The 14,718-nt window shown below is 44.2% G+C and overlaps 1 non-coding gene across 1 annotated transcript; it reads left to right on the forward strand.

Moving 5' to 3' along the window:
• Positions 1 to 13,573: 13,573 nt before the first annotated feature.
• Positions 13,574 to 13,680, forward strand: LOC114372779. Its single transcript, XR_003658343.1, has one exon. It is a non-coding gene; the product is annotated as a small nucleolar RNA R71 (small nucleolar RNA).
• Positions 13,681 to 14,718: the final 1,038 nt, after the last annotated feature.

Consider the following 14,718-nt stretch of genomic DNA (forward strand, 5'->3'; position numbering starts at 1 on the left):
GTTCCTAAATGAAAAACTCTACACGATTCCGGAATTTCAACAAACACTATTGACAACAATGAAGTAAGTACTAACGCAACAGTTCAAACAACATGTATGCACAAAACAAAAGTCAATCAAAATGAAACAAATGTTTGTCCCTCAGTTAAACAAAAATAAAATGATACGTAACAGATAAAAGAGGAAACATAAAAAGAGAATATGGATCTAGGGATCTCCCGGTCATGTGGCTCCGCTCCCTCCCAAAAAATCGAGCAAATCTGTTATCTCCTCATCCATGCGGACCTCATCTGCCTCGCCGAGAGCCTCTGTGGGTGCCTCCCCTGCCTGGGCCTCAGGCCAATCTCCAGGCCATGCAACCTCTGCCCTGAACTGATCCGGAGTAGGGCATGGAAAAGGAGGGAAACCCTGGCTCTGCAGGCTAAGGCTGAGCTGGTAGAGGCAGCCATGGGTCTGCACGTGCGCCCTGTGGTTGGCCGCCTGCTGGCGAACCAATTGCCGTAAATACCGCTCCGTGTCAAATGACCCAGCTGGATCAGCCTGAGGAGGTGGCGGCAGTGCGTCTGGGGCCTGCGGGTCGCCACCCTGTGCTTGTCTAGCTGTGCAGTACTTCTCTATGAAAGATCGGGTGATCGGCGGTTGAATCACCTTACTAGGTGTGACAGGAACCCCAAACGACTGGCAGAGACCCGTGATCAATGCCGGAAAACCCAGGGCCCTGTTAGACTTATCTGGGTCTAGAGGGTGCCTGGTAGGTGGCATACCTGCAAATAGATAAATGGCATCAGCAATCAACTGAGCCACATGAACACTCATCCGTGTCAGGATGACATACACCAGCTGACACTTTGGCAGAGGGAGGTCGGAATTATGATCGCTGGGCAGGATGTTGCTGAGCAGCAACGTCATCCAAGTCTGGGTCAAGGTAGTCATGTTGGTGCGCATGATCCGCACCCGTATCCCGGCAGCGGTCCGGGCAAAATCCTGACCTAGTATGCATAGCAGCTGAGCGATGGCCTCCTCATCAAATGCATCGGCCCACTTCCTCCTCTGACCGTATTCGCACTCCTGGCCCTCCTCCAATACTAGCGGATATCCCAGGAACTAACTGAGGGCGTCTGCATCGAAAGGAATCCACTGGCCCTTCACCCATGACCGGAGGTCTCGTACGCCCTTCTCCGTAGGCCAAGCATTGGCGTAAAACTTGAGGACTATATCTGGATCGAACTTGGCCATGGGAGTGACCAGCGACGTCTAACGTCGGCGAGCTATCTCCTCCTGGAAATCCGTGTACTCGTCGTCCCTGAGCTGGACGTGTCTCTCTCGGTGGAAGGACCATCCCTTGATGGCTTCGAAACGCTACTGGTGCTCAGCGCTCCTAAAACGATGGCTATCGAACTCAGGAGCGGCACTAGTCCCTGCAGCCGCGGCGTCCTTCCTAGATCTCTTTGAGGCAAGCTTCCTCGGGGCCATTTCCTATGAAGACAAACATTTGGAAAGTTAGTCTACAAGATAATGCTTATTTTAACACAAAAATGACATGCTAATCCTTCCGATTTAGAACGAACTCATGCACACATTTAATGTAACGCATTTATGAACATGCGTATGTGTAAAATATCCTACTATTTATGTCAACATACAAGGACATCTAACACATTCTAGTTACCACACATATATATACATCTTTGAAAAGAACACACATTCTTGTGCTCAAGGCATTGTGTCAAAATTTACACCTAATCTCATCCTAAATATTTTGCTATCACAAACTACCTACACATATTTGAAGTATTTATCATACAAATTTTTGTTGTTTCACTCACATTTATTTATATGCACATTGGAAAGCTAATTACATCATGCACATACTTGCATTTGCAAAGGAAATTCCATGCCATCATATATTCATTTAGGAAGCGTCCTCAGGCCCTTTTTGACATGGGTACATTTTCTAAAAGGCTCCTAATGCTACCTATCCTCAAATACGCACATGTTAAAAGGCATTTTTGCGACTCATTCACACTTTTCAAGGCATTTTATTCCATATATTAACATATATTGAAAGTTGTTTTCCATGCTACCTATATTCGCACACATATATACATACCATTGAAAGGTATTTTCCATGCTACCCAGATGCAAAGTAACCCTCATGGGGCAGCCAAATCCTAGTAAAAATTCTCTCAATCATGTCCTAATTTTCATGCCTTTCCACTTTCAAAACCAAAATTTAGATTTTAGACATAAGCCATGTTTCCTTGCATTGAAACTAAAAGCTTGGGTTCCTAAGCTTAGAATTGCATGTGGGCACCTATTTCGAATCCTCTATGTTGTCCCTATGTATATAAAACAGTCCCACAATCCCAATCTTACAAAACTATATTCATATGTCATTGGGGCATTTCACCGAGCACTTGGTGGGCGCGTGTTTAGGCATAAATTGCAAGAGAATAGGGGCAATGTGGCATGCCCCATTGCTTCAGAATACAACATAGGCCTAAGGCCATCCCCTACAATCCCTCAACTCTAACAAATCAAGCATAAAAAACCCCAAAACTGCCCCACAAATATGAGCACATTCTCACAATTTAGAGCACCAAAAGATGAACAAAATGCACCAATGGAAAGCTAAAAGCTCATGGATTGAATACTTACTTGTTGGAGTGAGTAGGAATACAAAAAATGAAAGCAAAATGCAACCAAAAGTGGCTTGGGGGAGCAAAAACCGCAAGCTTCGTGAGGTCTCTCTTTTGAATGAGAGGGGGAAGTTTTTTGGGTGCAGAAAACGTTCCCCTCCCTCCTTTTTTATAATCTGGTGCAGGGGTTGCTCGCCCAGGCGAGCTAACCTGCCAAATTTTTTTTTTAGGGAAAACATAGCCATGGCCCCCCTACTTAAGTTAGATCAGGCATCCATTACTATTTTAAACAAACAATAGTAATAATTACTGTAAATTCAAAGGATACTGGGCTACCTTGCAGCGACGTTTTCTGCTTGTCCAGCACCGGGAAGGGACGACGATCTGTCGGTCGTGACCCTATCCTCCATTTGCATTCGTCCCTAAGTACCTGAAAGTAGGAAACAAACAATGCGCGACAAATCGTGACCGGGTCATCGTCTTACCTTGGTTGATTTTTGTCGTCAACTTTGTCTTGACTTCTGACCGTGGCCTAAGACGATTCTGCCCCTGTTATCACAAAATATGCATGTGTATGTGCATGCATGAATGTTTTCAATGCAATGATCTTCTTAGTGAAAACTGGTTAGGTTCAGTTTTAATTAAGCGCTTGGGGAACCCCATGAACTGAGCGAAAATGACTCGGGTTATTACAAACTAACACAAGGTTTAAAACCAAAGTGAGGACTGAAGCCTCAACCCATGTTCTCTTCATTTAAAGCAACGTGACGAGATAATTACAGCGGATGGGAATCCCGGGAGGAAACCAAGAAGAACAAAAACTCAGAAATAAAAGAACATGCAACGATGCCCTCAATTGCCCCAGACTTCAAGCGTAATATCGTTTAATGACATCAGAGTTCACGGGCGAGGGTAGCTCCTCGCCATCCATGTTGGTGAGTATCAGAGCACCCCCAGAAAAGCCTTTTTCACAACGAAAGGTCCTTCGTAATTCGGGGCCCACTTCCCTTGATTATCCTTAACAGCGTGGGATATCTTTTTCAGCACAAGGTCCCCCTCGTTGAACTTGCGCGGGCGTACCTTCTTGTCGAACGCGTTCTTTATCCTTTGTTGATATAGGCGCCCATGGCTCATTGCCGTCAAACGCTTACCTTCAATAAGGTTGAGTTGGTCGTAGCGTGCTTGAGCCCAGTCTGACTCTTCTAGGCCTGATTCCGCTATTATCTTATGGGAAGGGACCTCTACCTCAAATGGGAGTACCGCTTCCATCCCATAAACCAAGGAATACGCGCCCCAGTAGAAGTTCGTACCGAGGTTCTATATCCATGCAGGGCGAAAGGCAACATCTCATGCCAATCTTTGTATGACACGGTCATCTTCTGAACGATCTTCTTAATATTCTTATTTGTAGCCTCTACAGCCCCATTCATATTTGGCCGATAAGGGGTGGAGTTATGATGTTGGATCTTGAAATACTCGCACATTTCCTGCATCATTTTGTTGTTCAGATTGGTGCCATTGTCAGTAATGATCTTCCTAGGGAGTCCGTATCGACAAATCAGTTCCCTCTTTATGAATCTGACCACCACACTTCTCGTGACATTGGTATAAGAGGCCGCTTCGACCCATTTGGTGAAGTAATCTACCGCCACAAGAATGAAACGATGACCATTCGAAGTTTTGGGTTTGATGGCCCCAATGACGTCTATCCCCCACATGGAAAAAGGCCAAGGGGAGGACATAACATTCAAAGGATGTGGCGGAACATTGACATTGTCCGCGTATGCTTGACATTTATGACATTTCCTCACATGGGCGCAGCAATCGCTCTCTATAGTGAGCCAGTAATAATCGGCCCTAAGGATCTTCCTGGCCATAACATGCCCATTGGCATGTGTCGTAAATGAACCCCCGTGGATTTCCTCAATCATGAAGTTCGCCTCTTTGGCATCTACGCATCGTAGGAGGGTCATGTCGTGGTTTTTTTTGTACAGGATGGTACCACTCACAAAGTTCGCACTTTGCCGTCCTTTTTTGGGACCGGGACAATGTTGGCCACCCACTCCGGTATCGAGCTACAGCTAAGAAACCCGCATCGAACTGCTTTCTTACTTCTTCTTTGATCTTTAAAGACATTTCGGGTCTCATCCTTCGTAGCTTTTGCTTAACTAGGGAAGACCCAGGATTCAATGGCAACTTATGCTGCACAATGTCGGAGTCCATACCGGGCATGTCTTGGTAGGACCACGCAAAGACGTCTTGATATTCTTCAAGAAGGGTTATCAAGCCTTGGCGGATAGGTGCAGTCATACCGGTTCCTACTTTTACTTCTTTCTTTCCCTTTCCGGTCCTTAAGTTTACCAGTTCGGTTTCCTCTTGGTGAGGCTTCATTTCGCGTTCTTCCTGAGCGATCAACCTCTGCAACTCCGGTGAAAGGACGTCCTCTTCCTCTTCTTTGTTTATTGTTTGGCTCACATCTTGGTCAAAATCGATTGTCCAACCCTCGTCATTAGGATCCTCAAAGAATCGACCCTCACATCTATACCAATCAAGACAAAAGAAACAAAAACATGCAAAACGATATAAGAAAAGATGGAACTGCAAGAACAGATGAAACAAGATCTCTTTGTTTATTTAATAAGGTAGGTTTCACAAAACAAAAGAGAAAGGAATCTATAGCCTCTAATTACATTGAATCAGTGGTATAGACCTCTGACTGGCTTATCACGCGCCAGTTCCCCATTGGGGAATCGGGATGGCATGGCCGCACGAAACTTGGCGGGTCTTGAGGGCACTCCTCTCCTATTGCTGCCACCTCTTCCTCAGGCATTATTCCAGCACAGATGAAACACTGGCTAACATGGTCGGGCCATGCCCTATCCGCCTGAAATCTTGATGGCGCATTCCTCCTTCTTGGCATCCCGGGTTCATCCAACCCATATTTGTACGGGTTTCCCCTAATATCGACCACGTCGGCATTCCCGAGGCTGTCCTTGCCCAGACCCATTCCGGGCTCATATCCGTGCTTGAGCATCACCCGTGCCACCATTATGGCCGCATTAGAGAGAGAAGGTAGCAGCGGGCTCGTCTCCACAGAGGCACAACTCACCACCTCGAAGGATTGGAAACCTGTTTCCAAAGATTCTTCCGCTGCTTCTACATATGGTGCGGAGGAAGGGCAGCTCACCAACATATTCTCTTCGCCTGACACTATCACCAAAAGTCCACCGACCGCGAACTTCAATTTCTGGTGAAGCGTCAAAGGGACCACTCCCAACGCATGAATCCAAGGTCTCCCCAAGAGGCAGCTGTAGGCGGGATTTATGTCCATCACTTGAAAAACCACATTGCAAGTGTGGGGGCCTATCTGAATGGGGATGTCGATTTCCCCCATCACTTCCCGCTGAGTACCGTCGAAGGCTCGTACCACCATCGAACTTGGTTTTAAACGTGACACACTAAAAAGAAGCTTCTCCAAGGTGGTCTTTGGCATCACATTTAAACTTGAACCATTGTCGATGAGTACCTTCGCGACGACATGGTCCATACATCTGACTGACACATGTAGAGCCTTGTTGTGCCCTCTCCCCTCAATGGGAATCTCTTCTTCCGAAAACGCGATATAATTATTGGTGGTTATATGATTAACTATGCCTTCAAAACCCTCAACTGAGATGTCTTGTGCTACGTGGGCTTCGTTGAGGACTTTTATCAATAGTGCACGATGAGGCTCGGAGTTTATGAGCAATTCGAGCAAAGAGATTATCGCCGGAGTTTTATTCAGTTGCTCAACTACTTTAAACTCGCTTTGTTGGATGAGACGAAGGAACTCATGAGCCTCTTCCAAAGTCACTGTCTTTCCTTGAAGACCTTCTTTCTTCTTAGCTTCCTTTACCACCGGAGGATCTACTTCTTTTGAGGGGGTGGCTACATCTGTGGGCTCTTGGACCATGGGCGCTTTCCCCTTGGAGGGCAATTCTGCCGAGTGAGGGGGAGCGAACACCCGGCCACTGCCGGTTATGCCACTGAGGCCGGTGATGTTGGTCACCTTGGCTGACAAAGAGTCAACTTTGGTTGCAACTCTTTCTCCAAAAGCGGGAGGGCTATACTTCCACGGAAAGGCCTTATTGCTTCGATATGCAAACGGCGTCGGCTTGGGCGTTGTGCGGGGGTACATGGGCGTGGAGCCGGTCCCTTTTCTAGTGAAACATATCACTAGGGCTTTGGGGGTTCGGGGAACCTTCTTTTCTTCCGACTGCATGCAAATCTGTGGTTCTTCCCTCCCTCCTTTGGACACTTCAAGCTGCCCCCAGTCCATGAGCCGCTGAAGCAATTCTTCCACCGCGGGACAGGTTTCCATGTCGTGCGACTCCCCGAGGTGAAACAAACATTCGTCCCTTTCGTCTCCGCCACGGGAGACCATGCATGCCGCTTGCAGCGACTGGTAGATGAAGCGTCTAGATAGCCACATCTTCTAATCTCTTTGCCCCCGACGGCCCATGCTCTTCAATGACGTTTACGCTAGCCCCTCCATGACTAGCTAGTGGGTTGGTTTTAACATTGGGGCCCTCCTCTTGGAATGATAGCCAACCGGCATTAATTAGGTGTTGCACCTTATATTTGAATGGCAGGCAGGAGTCAATGTTGTGTCTGGGGGCTCCACTATGGCATGCACACTTGGCATCCGAGTTGTACCACTAGGGGTATGGTGGCTGGAAGACCTTTTTGGGTATGGCCACCACCAAATGATTTTCCAACAATGAAGGCCACAACTCGGAGTATGCCATGGGAATAGGAGAGAAATCATCTCTCGGGGGGGTGCGTCGTGCATTATTATAGCTCGCGCCAGGGGTTGTATTATTGACTGGCCGGGGAGTGGCTGGAGTTGTGTGTTGGGTAGGCGTTCTTTCAGCTGCGGGTGGTCCTTTCACTTGAGTTGGGAGGGAGCTCCCGGCTCGGATTGAAAAGTTCGGGGGGTTGGGTTGTGTCGCAACATGCCCTTTTACGGGCGAGCGAGGCGAGACTCACGGGTGTGCTTTCCAAAGGAGGAAAGATGCGCGGAGTCGCCACCAATGTTTATTTGTGGAAAATGTCAGAAAAAACTGAAGGAAACCAGTCAAAACGAAAATTCTAAGTTCGGGAGTTGTATTTACGTTTGTGGAAGATATTAGCACCTCTCACGTTTGTCTTAAAGGACAACAGCCTACTTTTTAGAATTGTGAAATTGTGTTATCTTAACTTTTATTGCCTTTTTTATTTTTGAGGTCGACAAAAGCGGGGCTCTTGCTCCTACGTACCCTCCATCGAAGAGGAAATCAGACCTACGTAATTGTTTTTTAAGGGTGAATCAAACGATTCTTTTTACTTGGAAGGTGATCATTTTAAGGCGTAGGACCTTAAAAATGATCCTTTTTACTTGGTAAGAAAAACTGAGGTATTGAATCTTAAAATCCTTTTTAGTGATTTTTTTGTGGACGAGCTTGACTTTGCGGGTTGATTTTAGCCTTAGTTTCACTTTAGTTATTAGTCAATTCAATTAAGAACGAGAAATCCCAAAGACAAACGTCCGATTGATTTTTCCTCTTTATTTTACTAAAAGGTATTTTTCGATTATTATATTATTATTTTACCTCTTTTTTGATTTCCAACGTGGTTACGACACGACCGAACGGTCGGAATTCATTTTAACTGAAATTAACGGATATTACAACTCAAATGATCGGTGGAAATTTATTTTATTTTTTGATTAGGCGAGAAAACGGCTTAAATGATCGGTTAAAGCTCGTTAAAAAAACGGAAGAAAAGAAACCGAAATTGAACGAAATAAAAATGAAAGCCAAGAAACAATAAATGAATTAAAAATTTTGGATTTGGAAACTTACGTGTTGAAGAACGAAGAATGGATGAAGAACGGTGAATAACGGAGAAGAATAGAGGAAAACTTTCACAGATTTGCTTACGGAAACATCTCGGAAGTGTTACGGAAGCACCTCGGCTTGGATTTTCTTCACGGAAACGATTTTTTTCACCCAAAACAGCTGAAATACATCACCAGGGGGATCCGGGACCCTTAGAACATCCCCCTTCAGCCTATTTATAGGAAAAAGGGGGAGGAGGTTGCCGCCCAGCTCGCCCAGGTGAGCTAGGTTGCTTCCTCCAGAAGCAATCCAGCTACGAAAATACTCTGGAAGGCCCAATTTCAAAATTTCAAAATTGTTATTTGCACCCCCTCATTTTTGATAAGTTCACCCCCTTCTTTCATAATTTACGGAAAAGTAACGAAAGCCTGTAGGACATGATTTTCTTCTTTTTTCTCTTCCTTCTCACCCATATTAAGTGAAATATGCTTATTTAGGGTTATGGGAATTTTACGGAAGCATTACGGGTGTCCCGGAAGCCCATTTTTTAACAAAACGGGGGAGGTGGTTGCCACCTAGCTTGCCCAGGCGAGCTCAGCTCGCCCAGGCGAGCTTGGTTGCTCCACCTTAAGCAAGAAATTGCCCAGAAACCTCTAGAAGGGCCCAGATTCAAAAATTACTATTTGTACCCCCCATTTTACTAAATACACCCCCTTTACTTTTTTTGGTGATTCTTTTTCCGTAACGTTACAAAACTTTACAAATTTCGTAACGATACTTATTTTCTTTCCGTAAGGTTACGGAACCTTACGGATCATGTATTTACTCTTTTTTAACTTTCGAAGAAGTTACGGAAACTCACGGATTGTGTAACAGTATTTCCTTTTGATTTCCGCCACATTACGGAATTTCACGGATCGCGTAACCATGCTTCCTATTGATTTCTGGCGCGTCTCGGGACTTCACATATTGTGCAACAAAGGGTGCTAAGTACTTCGAAGCGGTCAATCAAAGGTTGCATGCCATCAAGCAATAGTCCCCGGATGAAATTAGGGTATGACAATTGCCCCTCTTTACTTACCTTTTATCGGAGATAAGAGGAAAGTAAAGATAAAAGCACTGATTTTGTCCGTCTTTGCCCTTTCCGTTATTAATCTATACCGACTCTCGTCTCTACTTCTTCTCTTTTCTGCACAATACAAAACAAAATACAAACAACAACAAAAAACCACATTTCCCAGTCACCGGAGGCTCTGCACTTGACGGTGGAGGACACATGAACAACGCTAGGCAATCAATTCATGGGTCTCCGAATAAAAGTGGAGAATGGAGAATTGGCGAACAACGCAAGGCAATCAATTCGCGGGGCTCCAGACTCGTTGGTGGAGGATGCATGAACCACAATCAATTCATGGGGCTCCAAATAAAAGTGGAGAATGGAGAATTGGCGAACAGCGCTAGGCAATCAATTCGCGGGGCTCCAGACTCGTTGGTGGAGGATGCATGAACCACAATCAATTCATGGGGCTCCAAATAAAAGTGGAGAATGGAGAATTAGCGAACAGCGCTAGGCAATAAATTCGCGGGGCTCCAGACTCGTTGGTGGAGGATGCATGAACGAAAATCAATTCATGGGGCTCCGAATAAAAGTGGAGAATGGAGAATTAGCGAACAGCGCTAGGCAATCAATTCACGGGGCTCCAGACTCATTGGTGGAGGATGCATGAACGACAATCAATTAATGGGGCTCCGAATAAAGGTGGAGAATGGAGAATTGGCGAACAACGCTAGGCAATCAATTCGCGGGGCTCCAGACTCATTGGTGGAGGATGCATGAACGACAATCAATTCATGGGGCTCCGAATAAAAGTGGAGAATAGAGAATTGGCGAACAACGCTAGGCATTCAATTCGCGCGGCTCCAGACTCGATGGTTGACGATGCATGAACGACAATCAATTCATGGGGCTCCGAATAAAAGTGGAGAATGGAGAATTGGCGAACAGCTCTAGGCATTCAATTCGCGGGGCTCCAGACTCGTTGGTGGAGGATGCATGAACGACAATCAATTCATGGGGCTCCAAATAAAAGTGAAGAATGGAGAATTGGAGAACAACGCTAGGCATTCAATTCGCGGGGCTCCAGACTCGTTGGTAGAGGACACATGAACTGCGCTAGGCAATCAATTCATGGGTCTCCGAAAAAGATTTGTGGGCAGGACCGAATGGTCCACCGGGTTTTTTCCACCTAAAAAGGCAAACATGATTTTTGCAAAGAAAAATAAATCATTCACGAGAGCACCATATCTTAGAGAAACAATATACTCATGCCAAGGGTAATCTTCCTTGTAACTGAAAATGAAGGGCAAGATGTCAACATTTAGCTTTTAAATGAACATTCAGGGGAAACATCGGGTTAAGCTGAAACTGGGAATAATTCACTCATAGTGTATAAAAACTCACACAGGCAAGTGTTTTACCCTAACCCCAAACCATAACTGCACCATGACTTTATTTTGCACATGATTTCCTATCGAATCAAAGATCACACGTGTGATCACGGATCAATAGGATTTTCTCGACGATAGTGTTTTTGGAGAGGAAGCCGGGTGTTTCGGTCTTTTCCTCTTTGTTTATGTGGGGTAGGATATCGCCAGTCGAGAATGACTTTGAATGGAAATCCGAAAGGAAGAACCACCAAAAAAATGGGTTTTCCTTTGCCGACAGTCACTTACCTTGACGAAAATTTATCTGGTCTGAAGATTTTCTATTCTCTTTCTTTCATTGATCGGAAATTACTCTGTTTTCCTCCGATCTTTTCCTTTTTACTTTCTTCCGATCTTTGATCAGGAATCTTTCTTTTCATTTCTTTTCATTTTTTTCTTTTCTTTCCTTTCATTTCTTCCTTTTCTTTCTTTTCATTTCTCCCTCTCCATTTCTTTCTTTGGGAAATCGGGTTTTAGCCTTCGTTATTTGCTCTCCCTTGAGGAGATTCCGCTATCCTTTGCTTCGGGGGAAAGGATGAGGATTCTTTTTATAGGCCAAGGTTCAAAGTAGTCTAAGGTTGTGTCTCAACAGGGTCTTTTATCGTGGGAGCCCGATTTTGATATCCGGGGCAAAACAAATTCGTGGGTCAAGGTGTCGGTCTCGGGTTGAACTTCCATATTATTTCCACAAGGCACGCACAACAATGATGATTTGGAAACAACGTGCAAAATTAGTCATGGCCACAGCCAGGTGGGCACTCAAGCATCCCGTTTATGGCATTGTGATACTACGGTTGGGAATTTACCCAAACAGACCCAACGTTTCCAAATTATGTTCTTTCATCAGTTCAATTATTTCAGCACGAAATACAGAAAGATCTTCAGATGGGTATTTCATAGCATCCGAAATATTAAAATGAACAGTTATATCACCAAACTCCATGGATAGTGTGCCTGCATATACATCTATCTTAGTACTAGCAGTTTTCATAAAGGGTCTGCCTAGAATGATGGGAACTGATCCTTGAGAAAACCCATCCTCCATATTCAAAATATAAAAATCAACAGGGAAAATCAGTTCACCAACTCTAACTAAGACATCTTCTATGAAACCAACAAGATAGGAAACACTTCTATTAGCTAAATGAATTACCACATCAGTTGACTGCAAGGGACCTAGAGATAGAGAATTAAAAATAGACAGAGGCATAACACTAACAAAAGCTCCTAAATCTAGCATGGCATTGTCAAACTTACTATTCCCTATAATACAAGGTATGCTGAATGTACCTGGATCTTTACATTTTTTAGGTATTTGGGGAACAGATTTACCAATCAATGCGGAGACATTTATGCCCATGCTAATTCGTTCACTTCCTTTAAGCTTCCGCTTATTAGTGCACAGCTCCTTCAAGAATTTAGCATATCTTGGAATTTGCTTTATTGCATCCAGCAGAGGTATGTTTACCTCTACTTTTCTAAATGTTTCCAAGATCTCTTTCTCTGCCTCTTCCATTTTTTTGTTGGAAACTGCTTTTGGAGGGAATGGAAGAGGAGGGATGTGCTGCTTCTGCAAATCAGAATTACCAGTGGAAGATTCACCTGCACAAAAATTGTTAGGTAAATTTTTGTCATCACCTTTTTCTGGAGTAGAGTGAAGTTTAGCAGGTTCATTTGCAGATGAGGAAGGTGCTACGGGTTGAGGTCCTTGACACTGTTTTCCTGACCTCAATGAAATGGCACTGACATTTTTGGGATTTTGGACAGATTGAGAAGGCAGCTTGTACGAATTCTGGGACTGTTGTTGATTTAATTGTGTAGCCAATTGTCCCATCTGATTGGTTAAGCTATGAAATGGAAGCTCTGATCTCTTGTTGAAATTGCATGTTCTGAATGGTCATTTGCCTCACAAGTTCTTCGAGGGAAGGTTGTGGAGGAGCCTCAACTGTTGGCTGTTTCTAGGGCTGTTGCTGTTGTTGGATTGGTGGAGAAATGTATGGTATGCTTGGGCCAACAACATTTTTGAAGGAAGGAGCAGGCTGCTGTTGTTGTTGCTGAGGGCTAGACCATCTGAGATTAGGGTGATTCCTCCATCCAGGGTTGTATCTGTTGCTGAAGAGGTCATAATTGTTCTGTTGTGGTTGATTTTGCTGCTGAGGTTGAGGAGGTCTATTGTAAATGTTTGCAACATAAGCTTCGGGCTGCTCATTTGCTCCAGGTTGCTACATGGAAGGGCAAAGGTCTGTATGGTGGTCTGCAGAGGAGCACAAACCACAGACTCTTGCGACAGGTACAAATTTCTGATTCAAGGCCAGCTGGGTTACCAAGTTAACCAATGCATCTAGTTTTCCTTCAAGCTTCTTAGTTTCAGATGATGCAGATGAGTTTGTAGTCACCTCATGCACTCCTCTAATGACTATAGCATCATTTTTGGCGCTAAACTGCTGGGAGTTGGAAGCCATCTTCTCAATTAAATTTTTGGCTTCAGCAGGAGTCATGTCTCCAAGGGCTCCACCAGTGGCAGCATCTATCATACTTCTCTCCATATTACTGAGTCCTTCATAAAAATATTGGAGAAGAAGCTGCTCCGAAATCTGATGGTGAGGGCAGCTGGCACATAGTTTTTTAAATCTCTCCCAGTATTCATACAGGCTCTCTCCATTGAGTTGTCTAATACCTGAGATATCCTTCTTGATGGTTGTGGTTCTGGAAGCAGGGAAAAAATTTTCTAAGAATACTCTCTTAAGGTCATCCCAGCTCGTGATGGACCTTGGAGCAAGGTAATACAGCCAGTCCTTTGCCACTCCCTCTAAAGAATGAGGAAAAGCCTTCAGAAATATGTGATCCTCTTGGACATCTGGGGGTTTCATGGTGGAGCAAACAATATGAAATTCTTTCAAATGTTTGTGCGGGTCTTCACCTGCAAGGCCATGAAACTTTGGAAGCAAATGGATCAGTCCAGTTTTAAGACATATGGGACATCCTCATCAGGGTATTGGATGCACAAGCTTTCGTAGGTGAAATCAAGTGCAGCCATTTCCCTTAGAGTCCTCTCACGGGGTGGAGGTTGTGCCATGTTCTCAGAATGTTCAAAATCAGAATGCTCTGAATGAGAATGCTCAAAATTATAATGCTCAAAATCAAGATGTTCAAAATGACCAATAACAAAATGCACATATTCACCAGTAATGGAATGCTCAGGATGATCAAAAGGTATAAAATGATGCCTAACTAATCTATTCAATGTCCTATCTATCTCAGGATCAAAGGGTTATAAGTCAGATGGATTACCTCTAGTCATACACTACATTCAGCATGCACAACTAGTTGCCTTGTCATGTAAATAAAGGTGTAGGTTTGAACTACAGCTACCCTCAAATGATATCCAAATTACTTGAAATTTTGTGAAAAACCTTATAAAATGATGAGAAGATAACACAAAAAATTTCAGGCAAAAATTCAAAGTCTAACTATGGAAGCTAAAAATGGTAGGTTAAGAAAAATAAGTGAATAAAACTTGAAAAATAAAAAAACGTTTGACAGAATCACTATTTTTGGATGATGGAGACCTCAGCCGGCCTATGCCATGGCGTAGGAAATTTTTTTCTACCCCAAATGCATATATAATAATTGCGATTCTGATAACCGGAGCAAAAGTTATGGCCGTTTGAAGTTTTGACAAACACAAAATTTGCTACTTTTTTGGAACCTTCAAATCTGACCAAACTAAAGGCTCT

The sequence above is a fragment of the Glycine soja genome, chromosome 10 (assembly GCF_004193775.1).
Source record: "Glycine soja cultivar W05 chromosome 10, ASM419377v2, whole genome shotgun sequence".
Lineage (NCBI taxonomy): Eukaryota > Viridiplantae > Streptophyta > Magnoliopsida > Fabales > Fabaceae > Glycine > Glycine soja.